General features: G+C 45.9%; 1 protein-coding gene across 4 annotated transcripts in view; it reads right to left on the reverse strand.

Moving 5' to 3' along the window:
* KAZN (kazrin, periplakin interacting protein) overlaps positions 1-22,272 on the reverse strand; it is a 738,190-nt gene that overhangs the window by 194,152 nt on the left and 521,766 nt on the right. The gene's annotated exons all lie outside the window — the stretch shown is intronic.

A 22,272-nucleotide genomic window follows, 5' to 3' on the forward strand; every position in this document is an offset into this window, starting at 1 on the left:
TGAAGGGGAAGGAGGTGAAGCCAGCGGGCTAGAAACTCATCTGGTATAAAGTGGTGGAGCTTCACTATAGTCAAGGAGAAGGGCCTTATGGCTGAGACTCAAGATCTGTGTGACCCTGGGCCAGTCATTTCACCTCTCTGTGCTTCAGATCCCTCTGTAAAATGCGGGAAAAGCATCCTCCCTATCTCCCACCCTGTGTCTAGCTCACCTGTTTAGACAGTATGTGTGTTTGTACAGCACCCAGCACAGTGGTACTGCAATTCCAATAATAAATTAGAACAGTTTACACTAACTAAGGATGTAGCCCAGAACATGCCAACTCATGTAAAATTCAACCATAAAATGGACCATACAAAATGGTGGAGCTTCACCCAGCACCAACGGCCGTTATCGAACCAAGACAGGGAATCAAAAGCTTGAGCCCTCACGTTCACTTGAAAATGGGAGAGAAAATCAGCAACGCCCTGGGAGCTGAGCAGTCTGCTGATGAAATAAATGACCATGAGATTTCAAATTGGATTTACACTTTGCCATTTGCATTTTCCTCACAACTGCCTCCTAAAGATGCCCTATGGGCAAAGGGGTATACGGCTCCTATGTAGTTATCTATATAACCCTGCAATACCTTCTCGAGAAGCAGCGTAAATTAACCTAGTCTTAAATTCACTAGGTTTCTTGCACTATAAACCTAGAATGGTGTCTGCTCTCTAAGGGGCCAATTATTATTTTTAAAGTCCTTATTTTCTCAATATTCTTCCCCTTCCTTGTCCTGTTAGTTCATTCTCAATAGCTTATTCAAAAAAGGAGAGGGGTTTTAAATAAAGTTTTTAATGGGAAAAATAGCTTAAAAAAACCTGATCAATATTTTAAAAGGAAAGGGAAAGCGTGTGTGTGTGTGTGTGTGTGTGTGTGTGTGTAAGTAATACACACACACTCATTTATTTATAAATATATAATTAAATACATATACACATACATAAATACTAAATAAGATTCCAGAAATGTCACTGTGTGTGAGAAGCCATATGTTGAAAGAAAGAAAAGAAAAAGAAACAAAACTTCAAACACAGAGTGCAACATTCCTGGAATCTTCTTATAAAGATGGAGAATAGGACCCTCTGTCTGAGGAGAAGGTAAGGCTAAATTCAGTGTAAGATTTGTATTATGGTAGCTCTTAAGAGTCCTCAACCAAGATCTGGGCTCTGTTGTGCTAGACACTGTACAAACAAATGGCAAGAGACGGTGCAGCTAACCGAGTGCACCTTTGTCAATTGATTAACTTCCAGGAAACCCAGTGTGTTGTGGTATGTTACCTGTATGGAGGTCACTAGTATTTTGTGACAGAGGCCCAAGTCTAGAAATCTGTTACAAATCAAGAGACAATGATCTGTCCATGGCAGAGTCTTCAATTCCAAGACTAGCATAAATTTGCATCAGACTGACCATTGGTCCAGAATGCCCACGTGACATGCTGGGGGCAAAGGGTTGTCAGCAGAAGCTCAGGAGCCGAGCATTGCTGTCCCGGTGGCCCCAATGCCGTTTATGCAGCAACAGGCCACAGTACTGTGTGAATGCGGTTGACTCCACTTCATTCACCAGAGACTGTGCATATGGTCAAGGCAGAGAGACGCTTGACAAGCGACCCTGAATTAATATCGTGAAACTGCCCCGACAGTGACAGCGGTGGAGGTTGCTAGTCAGAATCCAGGAAAATTTATTTCTAACATGTTTGTTTTAATTCCCTTCCCTCCTGCTTCGTGCTGGCTGGGGAAAGCAGTGGAGCCTTTCATTCCTCGAGATCAGACAACAACCTCATGGCCAGCTGTTGTTTTGAACCCAGCCTGTGCTTAGGAGGATGTAGATGGTGTGTTCTGTCTCTCCATCCTCCCTCTCTGGTCCCGGTAGCCCAGTGGGATCTTCCAATCTGCAGCACTTCAGACATGAGGACAGCAGTAGGCAGGGAAGGTGATGCAGCTTACTCTTGGGGGCAGTTGCCTGCTGATTTTACAATCCACTGACATCCAGAACAAGATCTTTGGTGTCTCTTTCAGTGGGAGGGCACGTGGTACCCAAACCAGAAGCAAAAGTGCTCTCAGAGCTCTGTCCCCTGAGAGTTAGAGGCTTTGTATTCAAGATGCACAAAGGGTTAATCAGATAAGACCAGTCAAAAAGTACAGAGCAGTACAGAGCTCAGGTAGGGCCACCTTTAGAGCATGACTCAAGACACCTCTCTTTGTAAAGGGACAGGTAACGGTCCCAGCAGAGCTCTCCTGAAAAGCAGCCCCCAAGGGCTAAGAGAGGAGTGGAGTGGAGTGGCTGACTGGGGGTGGTGAATCTCAATTATGTAAATGACGCCTCGGTTCCAAGGTAACGAGTGCATTAGATTCATTAAATAGATCAAATAGATCAACTGTTCCCCGGTCCATCAGGGCAAATTTGGAGTAACTCTAATGACAGCCAGACTGACAACAGCGTGAGCGAGGAACGATCGGTATTCTGAAGTGCTTATTAGAGCAGCATCGCCGAGCAAGTGCTTCACTCCATCCCTCTTGTGTATGGAGTCGGTGAAGTCATGCCAGAGTTACACAGGTGTAATAGAGCAGAATTTACACCCAGGGAGCAGAGAAGGAGCCCAAGCTCAGGGTACAACAGCTCATGGGCCAAGTTCTCTGTTGGTATAACTATTAATTGCAATGGAGTTGCACCCCCCAACTGGGCCCCTCGTGAACTCTTTCCCCAGGACGACCTCATGCTTCAAAGTCAGGATGCAACGAACCATGATCATAACAACATGCAGTGATCCAGGCAGCAATCTGAATTTGCGGACTGAACAGCAACAAGGAAACAGCCGTCACTGGGCCTAATTTTCAGCCCCTTCGTCAGTCAAGAATCCCACTGCACAAGGGGCATATTTGCCCGAGGATGGACTAGAGAAGCCAATGATGCATGTTATGGGTAGCAGTAAAAGAAATCAGTGGAGTAACATGGAGTTCCTGTGGGCTGGACGGGTGGGATTTCAAAGTTGCAGAACTGCAGTGACACAGAACTCCGCAGTGTCAGCTAGGAGGCTGGATTCCCAGAGCTACAATACAGCAACAGGAGCGGCCACAGCAAACAAAAACACACTGGGGTGGATTCTCCTCTCCATGGGCCTATTTAATTCCCGTTAATGTCTGTGGGCATTCCAGGAGGGAGGGCAAGAAAAGGATTTATGGACGCTCGGGACGGTAATTACAGCCAGCCTGCCCAGACTGCACGACTGTATTTCTCTTCACTTCCTGGCCTACCTTGCGTGTCCCGTTGCTGTGCCCTGTCAAACAGTCTGGAAGCCGCTGCTGAACGTGTGCAATCTATGAAGTGCTTTGGGATCCTTTAGTTGACTTTTCCGTCTATGTGCTGTAGGTCTTCCTCCTACCCTTGAGAAAACCCGATTTGCTAGGGGAATGGAATTTAATGGACAGCTTCTTTCCAAGGCCAGATCAGGGCAGCTCCATGGACAAACCAAGAGGGGACTCAAAAGGGAAGTGCCACTTGGGTAACAGGACAAAAGACTGACTGCATTACCCATCCCACCCTGCTGCAGGGAACCAGCTTTGCCATTGCACCAGAGATTTACCATCACAGCGACCAGCCTGACAGATGGTAAGCTCCTACTGCTCCCCTTGATGTCAACTAATTTCAATGCCACTTACAATGCTCAGCACCTCTCAAGATTTGGGCTGGAATATTCAAAAGGAGCCTAAGGGAGGTAAGCACCCAAATCCTATTGAAATCCAATGGGAGTTGTGTACTGAATTCCACTAGGCTAGGCAGAATATCACAGCCTTGCCTACAAGGGGCAGACATTATGAAGAGATTGTTCTAAGGGGAAGTGGTTTTGCACAGAAAAAGCATCACAAGGAGGTAGAATCCAAACCCTGGTTCACAGCATAGCCAGTGTTATGTGTATGCACCACTTGCGTCGCACTTAAACCCCATGTTGATGACTTAAGTGGTGTGTAGACCTCGAGCTAGTTGAGCTGAGTTTCACCCCAAGAACAATGCATGTGGTCTTTGTAGAAATTGATCAAAACGATTTCTGGCCAATGAAATATCCATCAACCGGGCTATAAAAAAAATCAGATGGCCTCTTAAGAGCAAATCATTTGTCTTCCCCGGGCCCTCTGCTCTGCTTTACTGGAACTAAGTGAGTAACATAATTTGACTTGACTTTTACTACAGAGCATTTCCTCCTCTCCTAAAAGACCAGCATAGCCGCAAGGCCAACAAGATGCGAAAGAAATGGTATTATCCCGAGGTTGGATCAAGAGCAGCAATGACATTTAGAAACAACATGATCTCTATGTTTGAACAGGTAATCTTAACGAGCAGGACACAGATTCCTTTGTTATCCCTTAACTCGGCTAAAAAGGGACAATGACAAGAAAAACTATATAAAAAAGCTTCCCAATATTCATAATGCGATAATATTTTGGATCATCATCAGTGACAGAGAGGCAGTGTGAGCTAGTGGATATGGCACTGGACTAGGAGCAGAAGGCCTGGTTCTGCCACTGATGTACGGTGTGACCTTGTGCAAGTCACATCACCTCTTTAGGAACGTCTACACACTTACAGCAGGATGTAGAGTACAGACACCGGATACTCAGCGAGCACAGGTCTAGCTAACAATGTAGACGGTGAGGCAAGGCTTAGAAGAGTAGAGAGCCCTACAGGCCTGAACCCCACAGGGTATATACCTCATACAGCTTTCTACACACCCAAACAGGGCCTCCCATGTGTACCGGAATATTTTTAGCAGCATGGCGTCCCCGCGGCCAAAGCCTTTCCCCACAGCATGTAGCTCCACACGTAGAGCCTGTACTCGACACACAGCCAAGTGTGGACGCAGCCATTGTCACACTGTTGCTCCCATCCATCCTTTGTCGGCCTTGTCTATTTCGACTGTAAACTCCTCGGGGAAAGGACTGTCTTATGGTGTGTTTGTACAGGAACTAGGACAAGGGGGTCGTTGGGCCTCTAGATGGGGAGGACTAAAATATTTTAGTTTAAGTCCGTGATACTCAAACCTCAGTGGTTCAGGAGCCAAATTAGCAATTGACATTACTCAAACGAGCCAGTCATGTGAATTCATTGTCTGGTTTGCTATAGTACCTAAAGATTGATATTTAAACAGTATGACGGGAAATATTTAGTTCACATTTATTGTTCTCACCGCAGAATGACTGACCAAGTATTATTTTCTCAACTACAATTGGTTAATAACATAGTAGAAGCCTCCTGACTGGTTAATAAACTTAGGGTGGTTAATAATTAAATCACAGTGTTTTAATATTGTGTGCAAAGAGCCGCAGGAAACACATTGAAGAGCCACTTGCGGCTCAGAGCCTTAGTCTGAATATCACTGGTTTAACACAGGGAATTTGTGTGAAACTGAGTGGCCTGTAATATTCAGGAGGCCAGACTAACTGATCTAATGGTCCCGTCAGGCCTTTCAACTCTAGGAAGCTATCAAACTATGCTACTGTAACACAAATCATTCACACTAAAGATCCAAGAATTTTGAAACTCCTGTTTGGCTTGTTGCCACCTGTGCTGTTTACTTTGAACACGAAGGAACAGATCCCAGGGTTAAATCTAAATCCCACCATCAAACTTTCAAAAGGGATCTGAATTTATGTTCTAGCTTGGACCCATCTCTAATAAAACAGACTGAAAAGAACCTGCCTGCTATTAACCTCATTATCTTCTGGAAACACTGATAAATGTGGGCTTGATTCTGTGGAAGTGCTGAGCCTTGCTTCAAAAGGAGAGGAGGGCGCTCAGCATTTTGCAGACAGTGCTTGTTACAGGTAGAACCCAATCCTGCAGGGCGCAGAGACCCTTCCTCTGAGATGCTAAGCTCCCTCCACTGCACTGACTTCAATGGCGTGGCTGGTGCGGAGCACTGCGCAGAATTGGGTCCCTACATTCGGTACACTTTGGTTTGTTCAGTGAACACCACAAGCCCGTTTAGGACTCACATTCTTTATTTCTGTGGGCTGGCGGCAGTTTTGCAAATGATCAAAACAGTGGCATTTTCCATGAGTTTACAACCTGCTCTTGTCACTCAGATCTTGGACGCTTTACAAAAAACAAGGGCTCGGGTTTGTTCTCGACACAAAAATGTGACTAAACAGCATAGCAGTGAAAGAAAGGTCGTCCCAGGGGGAAAGCAGGACATCAGCCTGTGTCAGAGGCAGGCCCCAGTGTCAGCCGTGAAAGGCAGCAGGGAAAAGCGAGGGAAGAGAAGAGGGGAAATTGTCGGCGGCATCCCAAAATGACAGCCCATGATTATGAAATCATGAGATACCTAGATTTGTTTTCAGGAGGAAGGGATTGAGGGGGAGGGTGACCACCACAGGGAAACGGAATCACGTAAGTGCTAGGTATTTCAGTTGCTTGATTAGTCGTTTCTTTTTCTTAAAGGGATCCTCACTATCAAGAGTCAGGGCCCGATTTTCAAAATTGCTCTGTGTCTGTTATTCAGGGGAGCTGGGATCTTTGGAAAACTGACCCTGAACTTATGGAACAAACCCCACAGGCTGAAATTGGCATGGATGCCCTTAGCAGATGTGGTGCCCAAACCAAGTGCCACAGCCTGGTAATGCCATGGTCTGTGTGTACTTGAGGCCAGCCTAGGTAAGCAATGTGCTCCTGGTTTGCTCTGAGGTCTAACACACACACGTTTGAGGTTATATTGATTGTGCCCACTGTAGAAAAAGACACAGCCCCCCAGTGAAATTCATATTTGGGTTTAGTACTGATATGAAAGCCTCTCAAATACGAGCCTGATTCTGTGACAATGCTGAACGCAGATGTCAACAGGAGAGGAGGACACTCAGCATTTGCAGACAGCAGTTGTTACAGGTGGAACCCAATCCTACAAGGCACAGAGGCCCTTCCTTTGAGATACGTAGTCCCCTCCACTGCATTGACTTCAATGGCGTGGCTGGTGTGGAACACTTCACAGAATCGGGTCCCTACATTCGATAGTTTGGAGGAGCACCTGACTCAGTGACGCTTGAGGGGAACAGCTCCTGACACCAACACCCCCAAAAATAATGCACGGTAACTGGGCAAGTCAGAACCTGGTGCTGTAGGGACCAGGTCAGGATCCAGCAGCTCCAACACCCCACCCCTGCTTTCCTCTCACTAGGAGAACCTCCTTTTGTGTTGTTTTCATTCCCCAGGCAAGTGAAATTAACCAAAGGAACAAACTAAATGGAACGAAAGTCATAGGAATAGTGGGCAGGCCAGCCATGGTGAGCTCATTGCCCAGGAGAACGTTGCGTCCCAGCTGGGCAGGGAGGAGGGGCCAAAAAAGAGACAAAGGTGCATTCTACTGCTCATTGAATAAAAGGGTTAGGTCATAAGCATGACTCACGCCTTCACCTGCTGCAACAGCAGCTGTTCATCGGCTCCACCGCATCACTGGCCCTCACCTAGTCTTGAGTACTCCCATGCCTGCCTCCCTTTTCACTAAGCTGCCACCTCCTAGTTCCTGACTTTGTCCTTCTATCTGCCAACCACGTCTCTTCCCTGACCTGCCTCTGCACACTGCACCAAGTCTGCTGCAGCCCATCCACCACACCTCGGCCCAGCGAGCAGCCACCCGTCCTACAGGTGACAATAAAATTAAATTTTGCATAAAATAAAATAAAATTTTGCATTAGTGACATAGGCCAAACCATGCCAAGTCTGTGTGGTCTAGTTCCAAGGTCAGTTTTGGTTTGGGTCCCTCCACCCTGGACCAGGAGGAGACAATAAGGACCCTACTACTCAGCTGTTTACCAAAGCATTTGTTGGAGTCTGTGAAGGAAACACTTGCTAATTCAGAGAAATCCAGCTCTTCGTTATCTCTGTCTAATCTTTCCAGATGAATCAGTGAGTGTCCCTGCAGAGCCTGGATGGCAGATACGGTACCTGGCAAACAAATAAAAATCCTTGAAGTGAGCAAACGCTTAAAACTACCCAGTCAAACACGTTGTTGATTTGCAGTCAGTGTGTGAGTTTAGTGTCCAGGAGAGATGCCAGTTGGAAAACCCTGGAGAGCAATAACACCTGTTTATCCATAGGAATGGACAGCAGAAGTGCAAGACTGCTCTGCTAATGAGCTTCAATCCTGTTCTGGAAGGACCACATCTAGGGGTTACAGAGATGTGCATTCAATACTTATTAATTATTGTACTACAGTAGTGCCTAGAGGAACCAAGTGAGGTCAAGGACCCACTGTTCTATGTACTGTATGAACGCATAAGCGGCAGCAGTCCCCGCCCCAGTAAGCTTACAATCTAAATAGGCAAGACCAACAAAGGATGGGAAAGGAAACAGCAGCACTGACGGGGGAAGTGACTTGCCCACAGCAGGCCAGAAGCAGAGCTAGGGATAGAGCCCCCAGCTCCTGACTCTGACTAACACGGTGTTTCCAGCTGGCCACCCAAAAATGAAAGCAGCCAAAATCATTAACTGTTTTTTAAAATCTTGGCTCAAGGCTCCTGGTTTCTATTCCCAGCTCTGCCACTGACTCCCTGTGTGACCTTAGGCAAATCATTTCACCTCTGTGTCCTTCCATCTCAGTATGACAATACAGTACCTACTGCAGAGGCTTCATAGCTTGCTTGTAAAATACTTTAAGATCTTGAACTGGAAGGGGCTATTGTGGAACAAATGATTATAATAACCAGATCAACTTCCAAAAGAATGGGGATGGAGTGGGTTGAAAAGTTCATGTTTCTTTATTAATGCAGGAACATCTTTTCGGGAAACAAATTGGCATTTTCCGATAGAAAAACATTCCAGCAGAAAATTCCCGACTGGCTCTAGGAAGTACTATTAGTCTCATTTTACTGAGGAGAAACAGAGGTTAGGTTACTTTCCTTAAGGTCACATGACAGACTCAGTAGCAGAATTGGAGTATGGAAGCCAGGAACCCTAGGGCTCGATTCTCCACTCCCACTAGTTTTAAACTTGACTTACATAGAGCTGCTCCTGATTTACACCAATGTAAGTGAAAGGAGCATCAGCAGATGCAGTCAGCTGGAACCATTACATGACACTGCTTCTCAACCCTATGGCATTATCAAGTCTCAAATACACTAGTATTTTTTTCATATTTTCTCTGACGATTATGACTCTGTCTCCGAGGTAAAAATGCAGTGAAGTAATAGAGTGAAATCACCCCAAAGATAAAACAGGGCATGTTACAAGACAAGAAAATTAACATGTCAGATTTACCTATGTAACATATAACACACCTACAGAGGTAAGTACTAATGAATTTCTCTGCTCTCAGTATGGATAGCAATGAACTCCTGTTTTGATGAACAAGGCACCATTTGCCATTCTGAAGACCGCTACGACATTTCAAGTAATCAAAGGCTGCTCCTCAAATTTATTCCTGCAGTAACTAACATCTGTGGCGCTGGATTGCAGCCACTGTGAGTATAAAATACGTTGCAGCCTTTCTGATCTGACTTGTATAGCTCTGCTCCCAACCTACAAGTGTGTTCTACTGATCAATTACAGCAAGGGGGTGGGTGGAGATGTGTGGGATTACTCTCATTAACACTAGAAGGAAGTAATTTAAGGCTCCTAAAAACACCCTTGCCCATCAGTGCAAGAATAGATCCACAAAGGCCTGGTCTACACTACAATTAGGTTGATGTAAAGGCAGTTTACACGTCAATCTAATTATGTCGGTGTACGCACTACAGCCTTGTCCCACCAATGTAAGTGCCGTACTGCACCAACAAAATAACTACCTCCAGGAGAGGCGCAGGGCTTATGTCAGTGTAGTTAGGGTGATGCAGTGTCTGTGTAGACACTGTTACTTACATTGGCTGTCTTGTCAATTTCAGGGCTCCATGCTGGAGCCGTGAAATTGACAAGAAAACCCAGCAGCTAGAGCCCGGCTGCCCCCGGCTCCCAGCGGGGAGGTGAGAAGCCCAGGCAGCTGCTCCCTGTTCCCAGCTGGGATTAGGGAGCTGAGAGCCCAGGGGGCAGCTGGGCACAGAGCTGGGAGCCCTGGCTCTCAGCGTCCCCAAACTGTCCCAGTTCATTTGGTGGAGGCGTTCCTGGTGAGAATGCACACCACTGACAGAAGGCGGGTAGGGTGCACATCAGCCACCACAGTAATTACTGCTGTGGCTGTAAGTCAACTTAATATAGGTTGACCTAAGTCTGTAGCGTAGACATGCCCGAAATTCGTCTACACCCACTTTATTCCCCAGAGGTTTGGAATCGCCTGGCTCATGGCACCTTTCAGAGTGTACGGAATTAAAAAGAAAAAAAAACGTTTAGCTGCAGCACAGAAATGAGAGTGAAAAATCTCATCACTGCCCTCTAATGTTTGGTAAGTGCCCAAAGGGAAATGACCTTGCTAGGGAAAGGCCTCTCTGCTGTAGATCTGTAATGTAATTGCACAGAATATTTGCTGGGCAGGATTAGATGGCCAACTGCTGTTTAAGATCCTCCAGCTCAAGGTTAGCTCTGTTTGTGTCCCTATGGTTTGCAAGTGTGTGTTTGCTGTACTTCGCATTTGACCCAGCTACGCTGTCTGCAGAGGTCACTGGCAGAGGTTAGCAGCACTATGAGCCTCAATGACATTTTGCCACTGCTCCTCATAGCTCAGTGCCACCTGGGCTAAACATGGGAGATCAGGAAGCTTGTTTCAGAGAAACATTCAGAAATTGGGATGCAAAACTGAATCTCAGACCTCTCATACCCTTCCCCACCTCCCATTCACAGTCTCACTCCTGAGCCACCCCTATGCTAGCTAGGCCTCACTCAACCCATTCCCCAATGCACAGGGGGCATACTTAGAATCATCACAGAATATCAGGGTTGGAAGGGACCGCAGGAGGTCATCTGGTCCAATCCCCTGCTCAAAGCAGGACCAATCCCCAATTTCTGCCCCAGATCCATAAATGGCCTTTCAAGGATTGAATTCACAACCCTGGCTTTAGCACTGAGCTGGAAAATTCTGGAAGGTATTTGAGTTGAAAGGCTTTATAACCCCAGCTACCCGTGCCTGAGAGAATGAGAGAGAGAGAGCCCAGCAATAAATACCACACACTCAAAATAAAACAAAGAAGCCTGGAGTGGCATCCTTGCAGATCTCACAGTTGTGCCCTGGCAAATACTGAATGAGAAAGGAGTCCAGAGTTGCAGATCCTGGTCACAGAAGGTCCTAGCTCATGTCATGGCATCCTTGTGAAGTGCAGTGAAAGATACTGATTATGACAGGAATTCTCTGAAAGCAGCCTTGGATGCTGAAATCCTTTATTTGCACAAGAGGTCCAGCCCAGGCAGCAGCCATGCAAGCTTGATGGCCACTGGCTGCATAGTTGGGATATGAACCAGTGCTTGGGGCTCTGTATGCCACTACTATTCCTTGATTCGGTTAGTCCGCCAAAATCAACTTCTGCTCCCTCTGTTTCACGGTCTTCACTTCTTATGAATTCTAGCAGATTTTTACACATTCTCAATCTAACCTCCTGTTCCCCATATCCGTTTCTAAACACTATACTGACCCTGATTAAGGAATAATGGGTCTTGGGCTAAAAGCAACCAGTAAAGATCAGCAACAACAACTTGCCTAAGCATTCAAAGGCCAAAATCATTCTAGATATATTCAGGACAGTTTTCATCTTCAAAGAAAACAATCAAATGAAGTGAAATTCATGCACCAGAGACAGCGCTAACCTGGATTTAGCAAGGCTGATTTGGAAGTTTCTAAACAGCTGCAGAGGAGTGTAATTTACCAGCAGTTCAGTTTCCACAGGAGAACACTGCTCTGAAGTCAACTCTACTTTCTCAGCCAGGTCTAACTCGACTAGAGTTTGGCTCCATCTGCGTTATACAAATCCTGACCCTCAGGCACGTGAACTGATGCCCTCGACCAAATTTAGATGTGGTATCTTCCCAAAAACAACTTGGCGAAGAGCTGTGGAAGCAGACCTGAAAAACCTGGGGCAAAGCTGAGGAACCATTGAAAGACTTGCCAGAAACAGACAGGAGCGGAGGAGCTTCGTCACTGCCCTAACCACCAGAGGCGTAATAGGAACATGATGATGATGATGATGATCTTCCCCACAGGAGAAGGGAGGAAGGTCTTGGAGTCAATTAGAGCAGAGTACTCTCTAACACACTCCCGATTCCTCGGTTCCTGTAGCGGGATAGCAGGGCCAGGAACTGCTTCTGGTGGCCAACATGAGACAAGTCTGATGTGCAGGCAGACATGGAAATGTCCAGTTCCCTTATGTCCCATGTGGCACCATCCTCTACAAGGACGGGTTTGAGGCCTCTCTAAGCTTTGGTTATTGCTACAGTGCTTGACTCCTTGGTGCTATTGTAAGTACACACATATATATGTTCCCTCTGGGACTGCTCCCGAGATGTGCCGAACGGTATTGAGAACCCACAACTACAGTGATTTCATTGTGGGTGGCAGGGTTGAAAATGGCATTCAGGATGTGATCAGTGCCTCAAAAGATCACACTCAGATGGAGCATTTAAAGGGAAGAGCAAGGGAAGAAGGCGCCTGTTGCCCAAGGAGCTTTCCCCTTTGGCTGGCTCAAGAGAAGTCATTTGCTGCCCTTCCAGTTTGAGGAATTGTATGGAGATGGGCCAGCTGTTAGGTTGGATGGAAAGGAGTAAGGACGAGGAAGCTTTGTGCAGTGCCCGAGTGCTAAGCATGGGTTGATTTGTTTAACATACGCCTTTGAATCCGCTTTAAAATACTTACACTCGCTACTGTGTTTAAATTGAACTCTTAAAACGAAAGCCTCCCTCTTCCCCCCGCAACAGGGTCCAACATTTCATCTGTGGGTTACCAGCCCCTGCTGTGGGCAATCAGTTAAGAGCAGCCCTTTTGGATATTTATCAGCGGGCTAAGAGGAAGCACGACTGCTGCGAGTGTGACTGTTAATATGCAGTTAACTAGGGAACATAGCATGGAGCTCTGGGATGCCCAGATGCACCAGCCGGAGCTGTCACTTAAGCAGCGCGCCATGCCCATAACAACTAGTGTCTTCATGGTGAAAGCAGATGCAGTCACTGAAGGTGGAATTTGGGTTGGAGGCACTGCTGCAAAGCTGGTGTTTTGGAATAAGAGGGTTAAAGATAAAAAGTTTAATGGGGCTCTGCCAGCCTGCACGAAACCCCTAAACGCTGGTTGCTACCAACACAATTAGCACAAGAGCTGGGTCTCCAACAGCAGTTGGAAACAATGTCATTGTGACAATTGATGGAGAAAGGGGGTTGCTTCTTGCCTCTCTAAACAGCTTTTAATCGGGCTTTGATTCTTGAAAAAGGCGTTTTCCATAATTAGCTCTTTGAAGATGCACAGAACGTTCAAGGGGAAAGGGAATGAAAAGTGAGACACAGCAAGAGATGAGGGAGGGCGTGGAGACCTGGGAGGAAACAGAGCAACACGGGGAGGGGCTGGGGAGAGGCAGCTTCCAGGAGATAGTTCCAGTTGCATACAGAGAAGGTTTTGGAGAATATCAGTGGGTGGAACCTGCATGGGAGAAGGAAACAGAAGGCAATACAAGAAGGCATGCGGGCAAGTAATACCTGCAGGCCGAAGGAATCCCAGGGTGCAGGGAGGGAAGGAGGAGATGGAAGGGGTGTGGGAGGAAAGAGGGAACATCCAGAATTAACAGTGGCATAACACCAGCACATTTCTTGAAAAACTCCCTGTGCCTTGGAGACGCTTGTCCCGACGGCCCAGAGAATCTGTCTCTAGTTTAAGTGAAGCTATAAAAAACTTTGGGCCCAGTTCCCTTCCTTCAAAACACAAGTAACTACCAAGGCTGTTAACAGGGGTCCAGCTCATAACCCGCGGGAGGAAGGAGTAGGCCCTCCACATGGACTTTGGCTACAACTTCCAGGGCTTTTTTTCCTGGTTGCTCCAAGTCTCACCTGCCCCAGGCTCACTCCAAAATCATTCCAGGTCATGAACAAAGCCCAGGTTTTAGGCTTGTAATCCAAAATTAGCGAGTTGGGCCTGGTGAAATGCACTGGCTAAGGGGCTTTGCGCAGCTCCTGTGAGGTCAGCGTGGGGTTGAAAATAGGGACACCCATTTAAACACACCCCACAAAGAGAACGAGGAAAGGAGAATGTGCAGTACTCAGCGATCCTCACAGGACGCCCCTTGTCAGCCTGCCAGATCTTCTCCAATCCCTGCTGTGGGAGCCCATGTCCCTGTCTAATGAACAGGCCTTGCCCCCAAGTCACACTGCCCCCTTGCTGCGAATTAATACGGAAATCTCTGATAAGTTTTTAAATTACTGAATCTTCCTAATGTTGTTCTGTGCATGTTACCACTTTGTCCGCCACTTCATCACAGCAGCTCAAGAGACTGGAACAACTATATTTATAAAGTGGGTGCTCAGGTCTGTATAATATATTCTGAAGGAAGAAAAATTCTAAAAGGATTTAGCGGGGAATGGCTAAGATCTGGGCCTTCACTCTTCTGGGACCATTGGTTAGGTCGCATGTTCATATACATTTGTTAGTAACCGTGCTTAATTTTGGTTTTGCAAAACTATAGGACAATGCAGGTCATATATTTGAATCCCCACATTTGGGAGTTGGAGAGCATTAGATGGTTTTGTCCTGTCACTGCTTACAGCGCAGTCCCGGCTAAAAGGGCAACCTATTGCCTGTAATTGACCTAGCTTGCGGTGCATGGTGGAGAAAATACCTTTATGATCTTTGTGAAGTGTCTTTTGACTCATTTTTCTCAAAGTGTGACCCTGAATTCACCTCTCTGTGCCTTGTGCTCTATATTTTAGCATCCCTGGTGCTGGCTTTGCTAATGCATTTGGTTTTGGCTCCTTTTTACATTTGGTTTGATCCTTACCTAGTTTCAAAGGGTTATTCCAGGCACAGCATGATACACTGGTTAGAGCAGAGGACTAGGCGTTAGGGCTCCTGGATTCTGCCACCATCTTCGTGTGTGCCCTTCAATTTACTCATATGTGTGTGTTTGTTTTAAAAGGTGAATAATAATACATTCCTACCTAGACAGGGTGTGCAGGGTGTGGCTTTAATTGATGTTTGTAAAAATGATTTGAGATCCTTGACAGGGTGTTCTGTAGGCCAGGACTGTAATTAGATCAATTTGAATTTACCTCAGGTTTACTGTGGCCACACTGGAAGTGCTGTCCTGATTTAGAAGGCGCTCCAGTTTAACGCGCCTACTCATTATTGGTTGATCACTTCCTGAAAGAGCGAGGTATAGTCTGAGCACAGGACAGGGAAACAGGAACTTGTCTGACTTCTAATCTTGGCTCAGACACACTGTCCCTTGGTGGCTCCTTTACCTTCTCCATCTCAGCTTCCCCATCTTAGAAAAGGTACTTTGCTAACTACCTCAAAGGGCCATCGTGGGGACAAATGAATTGTTTGCGAAGCATTTTGAAGATGAAAATATCTATAAAAATATTAACAGAGGCCTTATGGGGGAAGTTCTGAAGAATGACATAGGACGGACACCAACAGGCTTCCCTACAAATTTGGTAGGATCTTATAGCAGTCAGTCTAAAAATGCATAAAATGGGATTATCAAAACCAATGAGCTTTGGCCTAACTCTGCCCTTATTGGCATCAGTGGAGTAAAACTACCATTGATATTACAGGAAACAAGTTAAGCCAGGCCTGAGCTCTTCTGAAAATCCCCACTCATAGGCCATGGGATTTTTTCAATGGGTTTATTAATATTCCTGCAACGTTTTATAAGCAGGGATAAAGTCCACTGAATTCTATAGAATGCTTAAAAAAACCCAATCATAGAAAGTGTGATTTTCTGTTAAGTTCCATAGGACTTTTCTATATTTAGACTGACATTTACTGGACCAAGAGACAAACTTTCAAGCTCCAGAGAGCTCAGCGTGAAGACGACCCCTGTGGAGTTCAAAAGCGTGCCTCTTTCAGCAACAGAAATTGGTCCAGTAAAACATATTACCCACCTCTCATATCCTGGGACCAACAGGCTGCAACAGCACTGCAAACAACAGATATTTAGACCAGCTCTATGAATTTATACAGCACCTCGCACAATCAGGCCCTGATCTCAGTGATGGTCTACTACCATAACAGAAATAACAAGAATAATGAGAATAAGAGGAAATGAATGATCCCATAAAAATGTTTCACAGTGACTAAAAGCCCTGCGCATTGAGACACAGAATTTAATGTACTGCAAATATACCATCATCATCAACAGCCCACAATTATGCTGAAAGGACTTCATAAACGGCATTCACAGAGCACTATGAGATGACAGAAGAGTCATGAGACTGGTTAATTTCCATTCCTCATTACTGCACGGGCAACAAGGACAAATGTTGCTCTACTGTTTCCCCAGCTCTCAGTTACAGTCTACAGGCTGTCAAACAACAGACTAATTTGGTACCATTTCCTGGACTCATCACACTTTCTTGTCATAAGAATTAGGGTAGTCATCACAGAATGTTATGCCTAATGGGTTCTGGTTTCCTTTAGCTATTCCCATTCCAATGCTAAAACACTATAACTAGACTAAGAAAATGGCCTACAAAATTAATGATAAAGATCAAATAGAGACAGCAAATTTAGCAAAATAAAATAAATAAAATATATAAATCATCCATCCCAATTAGAATCTAAAGATGGTAACTAAGAAATCAAGGAAAGAAAAAGCAAAACGATGCATTCCCAGGGAAACGGGCTTCATTTCTCTTGCAGATCTCAGAGTTGATAAAAATCACTAACACAGGTTCAATGTGGGATTTACAGAAGATAATAAAAACACCAGATCCCGCAACTCTGACACTAATAGTTCCATTGAAACCAATACGATTACTCACATGTGTAAGGATCTGCAGGATCCAGCCCAATGATTTGTACGCTAAGGCCCTGATCCAGCAAAGTATTTAAGCTTAACGTTAAGAACATGAATGGTCCCATTGGCTTCCATTTGTTTAAGTGCTTTGCTCAACTGCAGCCTAATGTAAGCGGGGGAATAGTCCCGCTATTGTGGGGAACTTTCGTGGCTTCTGTACTACCCCAGTGAAGTGGGCTAGCGAAACGATCCGAGTCCTCACTCCCACTTCCTTTACCCAGTGGCCTTCCTGCCCTTGAGGACTCCCCTTCCACTCTCCTGTCTTGGCAGAGTCCTCGTAACCCCAACAAGGCTGGGCCCAGGATTCCTGGGGGGCTCGACCCCCAACCCTGCTGTGGTCACCTAGGACAGGGGCGAGGGTGTCCCCACTCTGGGGTACTCTCTCTGCTCTGGGCACTTCTCTGACCCACTGACCATTACATACAAGTTAAAGCAAATGCAAGTTATTTAATCAACAATTAATTTTAAAAAAGAATAAGGAAAAATGGGAAAGGTTAAAGGAAACACATCACCCCGCTCTGTGGCAGGGAACATCACAAACAGTGTCCCTGGAATGTCAGGGCAGTTCACAGTCTGTTCCTTGTAAGTCCCAGGCCGCCTTCTCAGGCCCTGGCTGTGCTGCAGGGATGCTGTGGGTTGGACACTTGCTCTGGTGGTGGCCACACGCTCTCAGACTCTAAGTGGTAGGACCCTTCTGCCCAGTGTCGCCCCCGCCCTGTCGGCGATATGATCCAAGCCTGGCCTGCAGAGCCCCTTGGCTGAGGCATCTCCCTGTGCTGGGCCTGCTGCCCAGGGTCCCCCTCGCTCTCCCCGGCTGCTCACCGCACCCAGCTCCGGATGGCTCCAGCCCCAGCTGCACCACTCGGTCTCTGCACTGCTGCTGCTCTGCCTCCAGCTCCCTGGGCTGCTTCTTTGGCCCCTCTGGCTCTGGTAGCTGCAGCTCTGCTCCCGGGACAGGTCTGCTCTCTCTGGGCTGTGCCTCTGGCTTTGGGGCTGCAGCTCTGCTCCCAGGAGAGGTCTGCTCTCTCTGGCCTGCTTTTCCGGTCCCTCTGGATCTGGCCCAGCTCTGCTCCCCAGCTTAGCTTGGGCCCCTGCTTTCTCCTTAGCTCGGCCCCACTCTGTCTGACCCAGGCAAATCCAGCTCACACAGAGGATGGGACCTCCCTGGCCTCCTGACTCCCTGATTAGCCTGCCCACCCCATCATTCAGGCTGACCTGGAGCATTGGCCTCTCCCCATTGTTCCTGGGGGCTGTCAGTCTCAGGATCCTGATTCCCCATCGACCCTTCCCCCTTTTTAATACTGGGAGTTAGCCAACCAAAACACCCCCACTGAATGTTAGTAAGGGGGCAACAGTCCCCTTACACTAAGAATCAGATCTCAATCTGATGTAAATCGCTGGGGTTTGCTTGACTTCCATGCAGCGATAGCGATTTACACCAGATGAGGATCCAGCCATAAGATCACGAGCTACAATGATCTACTGCTGTTAAGGGAGTGGGGAAAAACCACAAACCAAATTTTAAATGCAAGTTGCGCCCGCTCTTGTCAGGGAAATGCGTCTATGTTGTTTAAGGGCTTTTTCCTTCCCTCAAGAAAATCTAAATAAATAAAAAATGGAAAGCACTTGGAAACCAAATCATACAAAATTAATCCAGCCCCATGGCAAGCATCAGAGCAGGAAGGAAAATGGCATCATTTAGGAGGATTTGTTCATTTTATTTGTGGGCTACACCATAGTATCAGAGTTCACGGTAACAGCATTATTAGCTTCTGCCCAGATGTTGAATCTAATGTGCGCAAGTGCGGTATATGTTTTCAGTGCTGCTCAAACAGGGTTGCTTAATGTCCCTTCCCCCACCCATCCCTCCTCATACCTGCTGAAATAACAGCAATTTCTCTTGATGGTTAAGCAAACAACAGCATGTTCCTCTTTGCTAATCTCAGGCAAGCCTCTGGCAGATTCTCTTCTCTTTTCTTCTAAGGTTAATGGAAATCTAATAGGATACTTCAACTACCCCACTGCATGGAAAATGGCACCAGAATAACCATATTTTTATTCTAAGTAAAGTAGAAGTCTGTGGTATCGATCCTGTAAACTCTCTTTCTTGCACAAGGAGTCTTCGTTCGGATCAGCCCTATTGAAGTTAATGAGGCTACTTGGGCTAGTAATGGTTTGCAGCATTGGGCTCATTCACAGGATATCCAATACAGATGAACCACAATAGCAGCAATGGACAGACACCGTAGGCCAATTATTCAAGCAGCCGAAGGCTTGCCTCCATTTTTCCTCAAGTAATGACTGTCTACAAAAGTGGGCGTGCACCTGTTTTGTCTATGCAAAATAGGTTGGTATAGTCAGCTGTGCATCGATTTGTTACATTTTTGTTACAAGAAGAAAAGGAGGACTTGTGGCATCTTAGAGACTAACAAATTTATTTGAGCATCAGCTTTTGTGAGCTACAGCTCACTTCATCGGATGAACTGTACCTGTGACCTCCCTCACAGTCTCTGTCCAGGCACCTTCCAAGTGACAGACCTACACTTCACACTTCTCTCAGATTGGAATCCTGCAATTCACCCCACTTTAGACTGGATTATCAGGTTACAGCACCTCCCATTTACCATATTACCCAACTGTATTACCTCCAGCAGGTTTGGCTCCTGCTCTAGAATCCTGTCTGGGAGCTGTGACCCAGCTGGTAAACTCAGTGACAGAACAGCTTGTTCAAAGGGAGTATGAATTATTTATCCGTAACAACATCACAAGCAGAGAGAAAGGGGTTAAAATAAAAGTCTAAACTCATTATCTCACCTAAACCTTGTCCTTTTCTTGCCAGTTTAGGCAGATTCCACCTGCCCTTGTCAGCTCTTCTGAGTCTAAGGTTCAGCCTGCATCTCTGCAGACCCCTTCTCTCAGTTAGAGTTCATTTCTCAGTTCACAAGCAAACGTTTATCCATTGAAAAGGTCTTTTGTCTGACCTGGGACCCTGAACCTGATCCAAAATGGTTTATGCGTTTCTCCAGAGGGGATCAGAGGTAGTCTTCAAACAGTGGATTCCCTGTATTGTCCATTTGAGCACCAGACTGTTTAAAGTCATTAACTGGGGTCCTGCAACCCAAAAGGTAACTAAGAGACTTAACCCTTAACAAGCAGCACAATCAGACCCACAAAGACATATTGTAAACTACAGACATGTAGTAAACTAGACAGACAATCTCCTTTTCATTCAAACCATGTATATACACATTACAGCCAGCGTATGCATATATATATATACATATACACATACACACAGAATTTTCAACAGGATTTCCAGTGATATATTCTCTATTCAGAACTGGTGGGTATACAATATACAACATAATGAGGTTGTGAATAAATCAAAAACATGAAAAACTGAAATTTCAAGAAGCTGGGGAATTACTGAATTATTGCATGTAAAGCAATGGCAGAGGATTGTACATTTAGTGAAATATATAGATAGATTGAGAAGTGCATTTATTATATGCTACAATGACTGGTTCAGTGGGGGTTCAAATATTCTATGAGGAAAGCTTCTGGGTCTTGGGGGAGACAGATTCAGTTCCACGCGCCATCACAAGTTTCCTGTGTGACCTTGCACAAGTCACTTTGCCTCTCTATGCTTCAGTTTCCCATCTGTACAAGGGGCATAATAGCACTGCCCTACCTCACAGGAAGGGTGTGAGGATAAGTGCATTAAAGTCTGAGGCACTTAGATACTGTAGTAACGGGGACCATGGAAGTACCATACATAGATTGGAGTGGTACATAAAATAGTAACTGAGTGTCTTGGAGAGGAAAAGGCAGCCAGCAGGCTCCACAAGCTGCCTGGGATGGGTGGTTGTCTAGTTACGTAAAATCCTGTCCAGCTCCTCCAAAAAAACTGGACAGGTTACATGTCCCCTGGTGGATACTTTTCTGCTTCACCCTTGTTGAATGTTGGTCCTTCACGGACATCTGCCTAGCAAAGTCAACAAAAATCTTTATTCTGGTGGCTGGCCACAAGGGCTTCCTGCACCGATACTTCTCCCTAGGTGGCAATGAGATCCAGGGTCTCAGCATGACCCCAAATAGCTGCTCCAGGCATGTTGGGGGGCTTCTGAAGTATTATTGGAGGTCTTGTGATAAATCTGAATCCAGGAGCGAATGGACAAAATCTGTCTGTGCAACAGCTTATAAATGGGAAAAGGGACATCTAGACAACTTGACTCCAGAGCAGGGGAGGGCACACAGGTAAACAGAGAGGTCAGTAATGGACGCTGCAAAGCCGTGTTGGATAGCTGCTGGAAGACCGCCAATGTAATTCACAGAAGCATTGCGTGCACATGAATAGATCAGATCTGCAGCAAAGTAAGTTCACTTTGCAACAAGACTCCAGAGTTTGCGATAAATGTGGAGTCAGTGCACTACAATGAATAGCATTGTGTGTACGCAAGTATTTTCAAAGCCGATTAAGTAAAAAAAAACCTATGGATTAACCCCGCTATGTAAACAAGCCCTTAGTGGCCAGTGACAGAATCCAAAGCAAAACAGTGGAATGAAACAGAAATGGCTGTAGCAATAGCAAAACCAGAATCATGTGAAGCTCTAGAGTTATAGTTTACCAGAGTCCACTGGAACATTATTTTCAAGTTTGTTACATCTGGGTTTGCTCTGCCTGAGTTTCAGTTTTGGATGAACCCCAAAAAGCAAAAGGAAGAATCTACTATGCTCACCTGGTTTTACACAAAATTATAAACCAATCCAGGTTCCCACAAAAAACTAGAGAACTTTTTGGCTAACGCGGTATGAGTTACACATTTGTAACAAAATCCCCCAAACAGCTGATTTCTGCCTACTTTGGGTTTTTTCCCCACAGAGAACATTTTGCAGACAACTAAGTCCCTCTTCACCCAGTGGGTTCCATTTGGAAAGGAGTAATGATTAGAAAAAAATCTAGCTGCAAAATTTGCATCTGGATCTGAACTTTCCCAAACAATGAGGATGACTGGACTTGGGTTTTGGTTTAGTTTGGTCTCTAGTACAACTCCATTTTCTATCCATCAACTACAGGCGTTTATATGGATGCCCACCACTAGAGCATGTGAGTGCAGTGGTCTCCCTACAAAACCATGTTACTATCATTGCATGACAACCTCCAGCATGGCACAAGTGGGCTGTTGATCTAGGCCAAGTTTTTCAAGTGGTTCTGGTTGCTTTAGTTATTGAGCACCCAACTTGAGACACCTTAAACTCAGCTGCACCTCAGTCCCTGGAAAAATCATGGAACAGGTCCTCAAGGAATCCATTTTGAAACATTTGGAGGAGAGGAAGGTGA

This window comes from Caretta caretta, chromosome 18 (assembly GCF_965140235.1).
Source record: "Caretta caretta isolate rCarCar2 chromosome 18, rCarCar1.hap1, whole genome shotgun sequence".
Classification (NCBI taxonomy): domain Eukaryota; kingdom Metazoa; phylum Chordata; order Testudines; family Cheloniidae; genus Caretta; species Caretta caretta.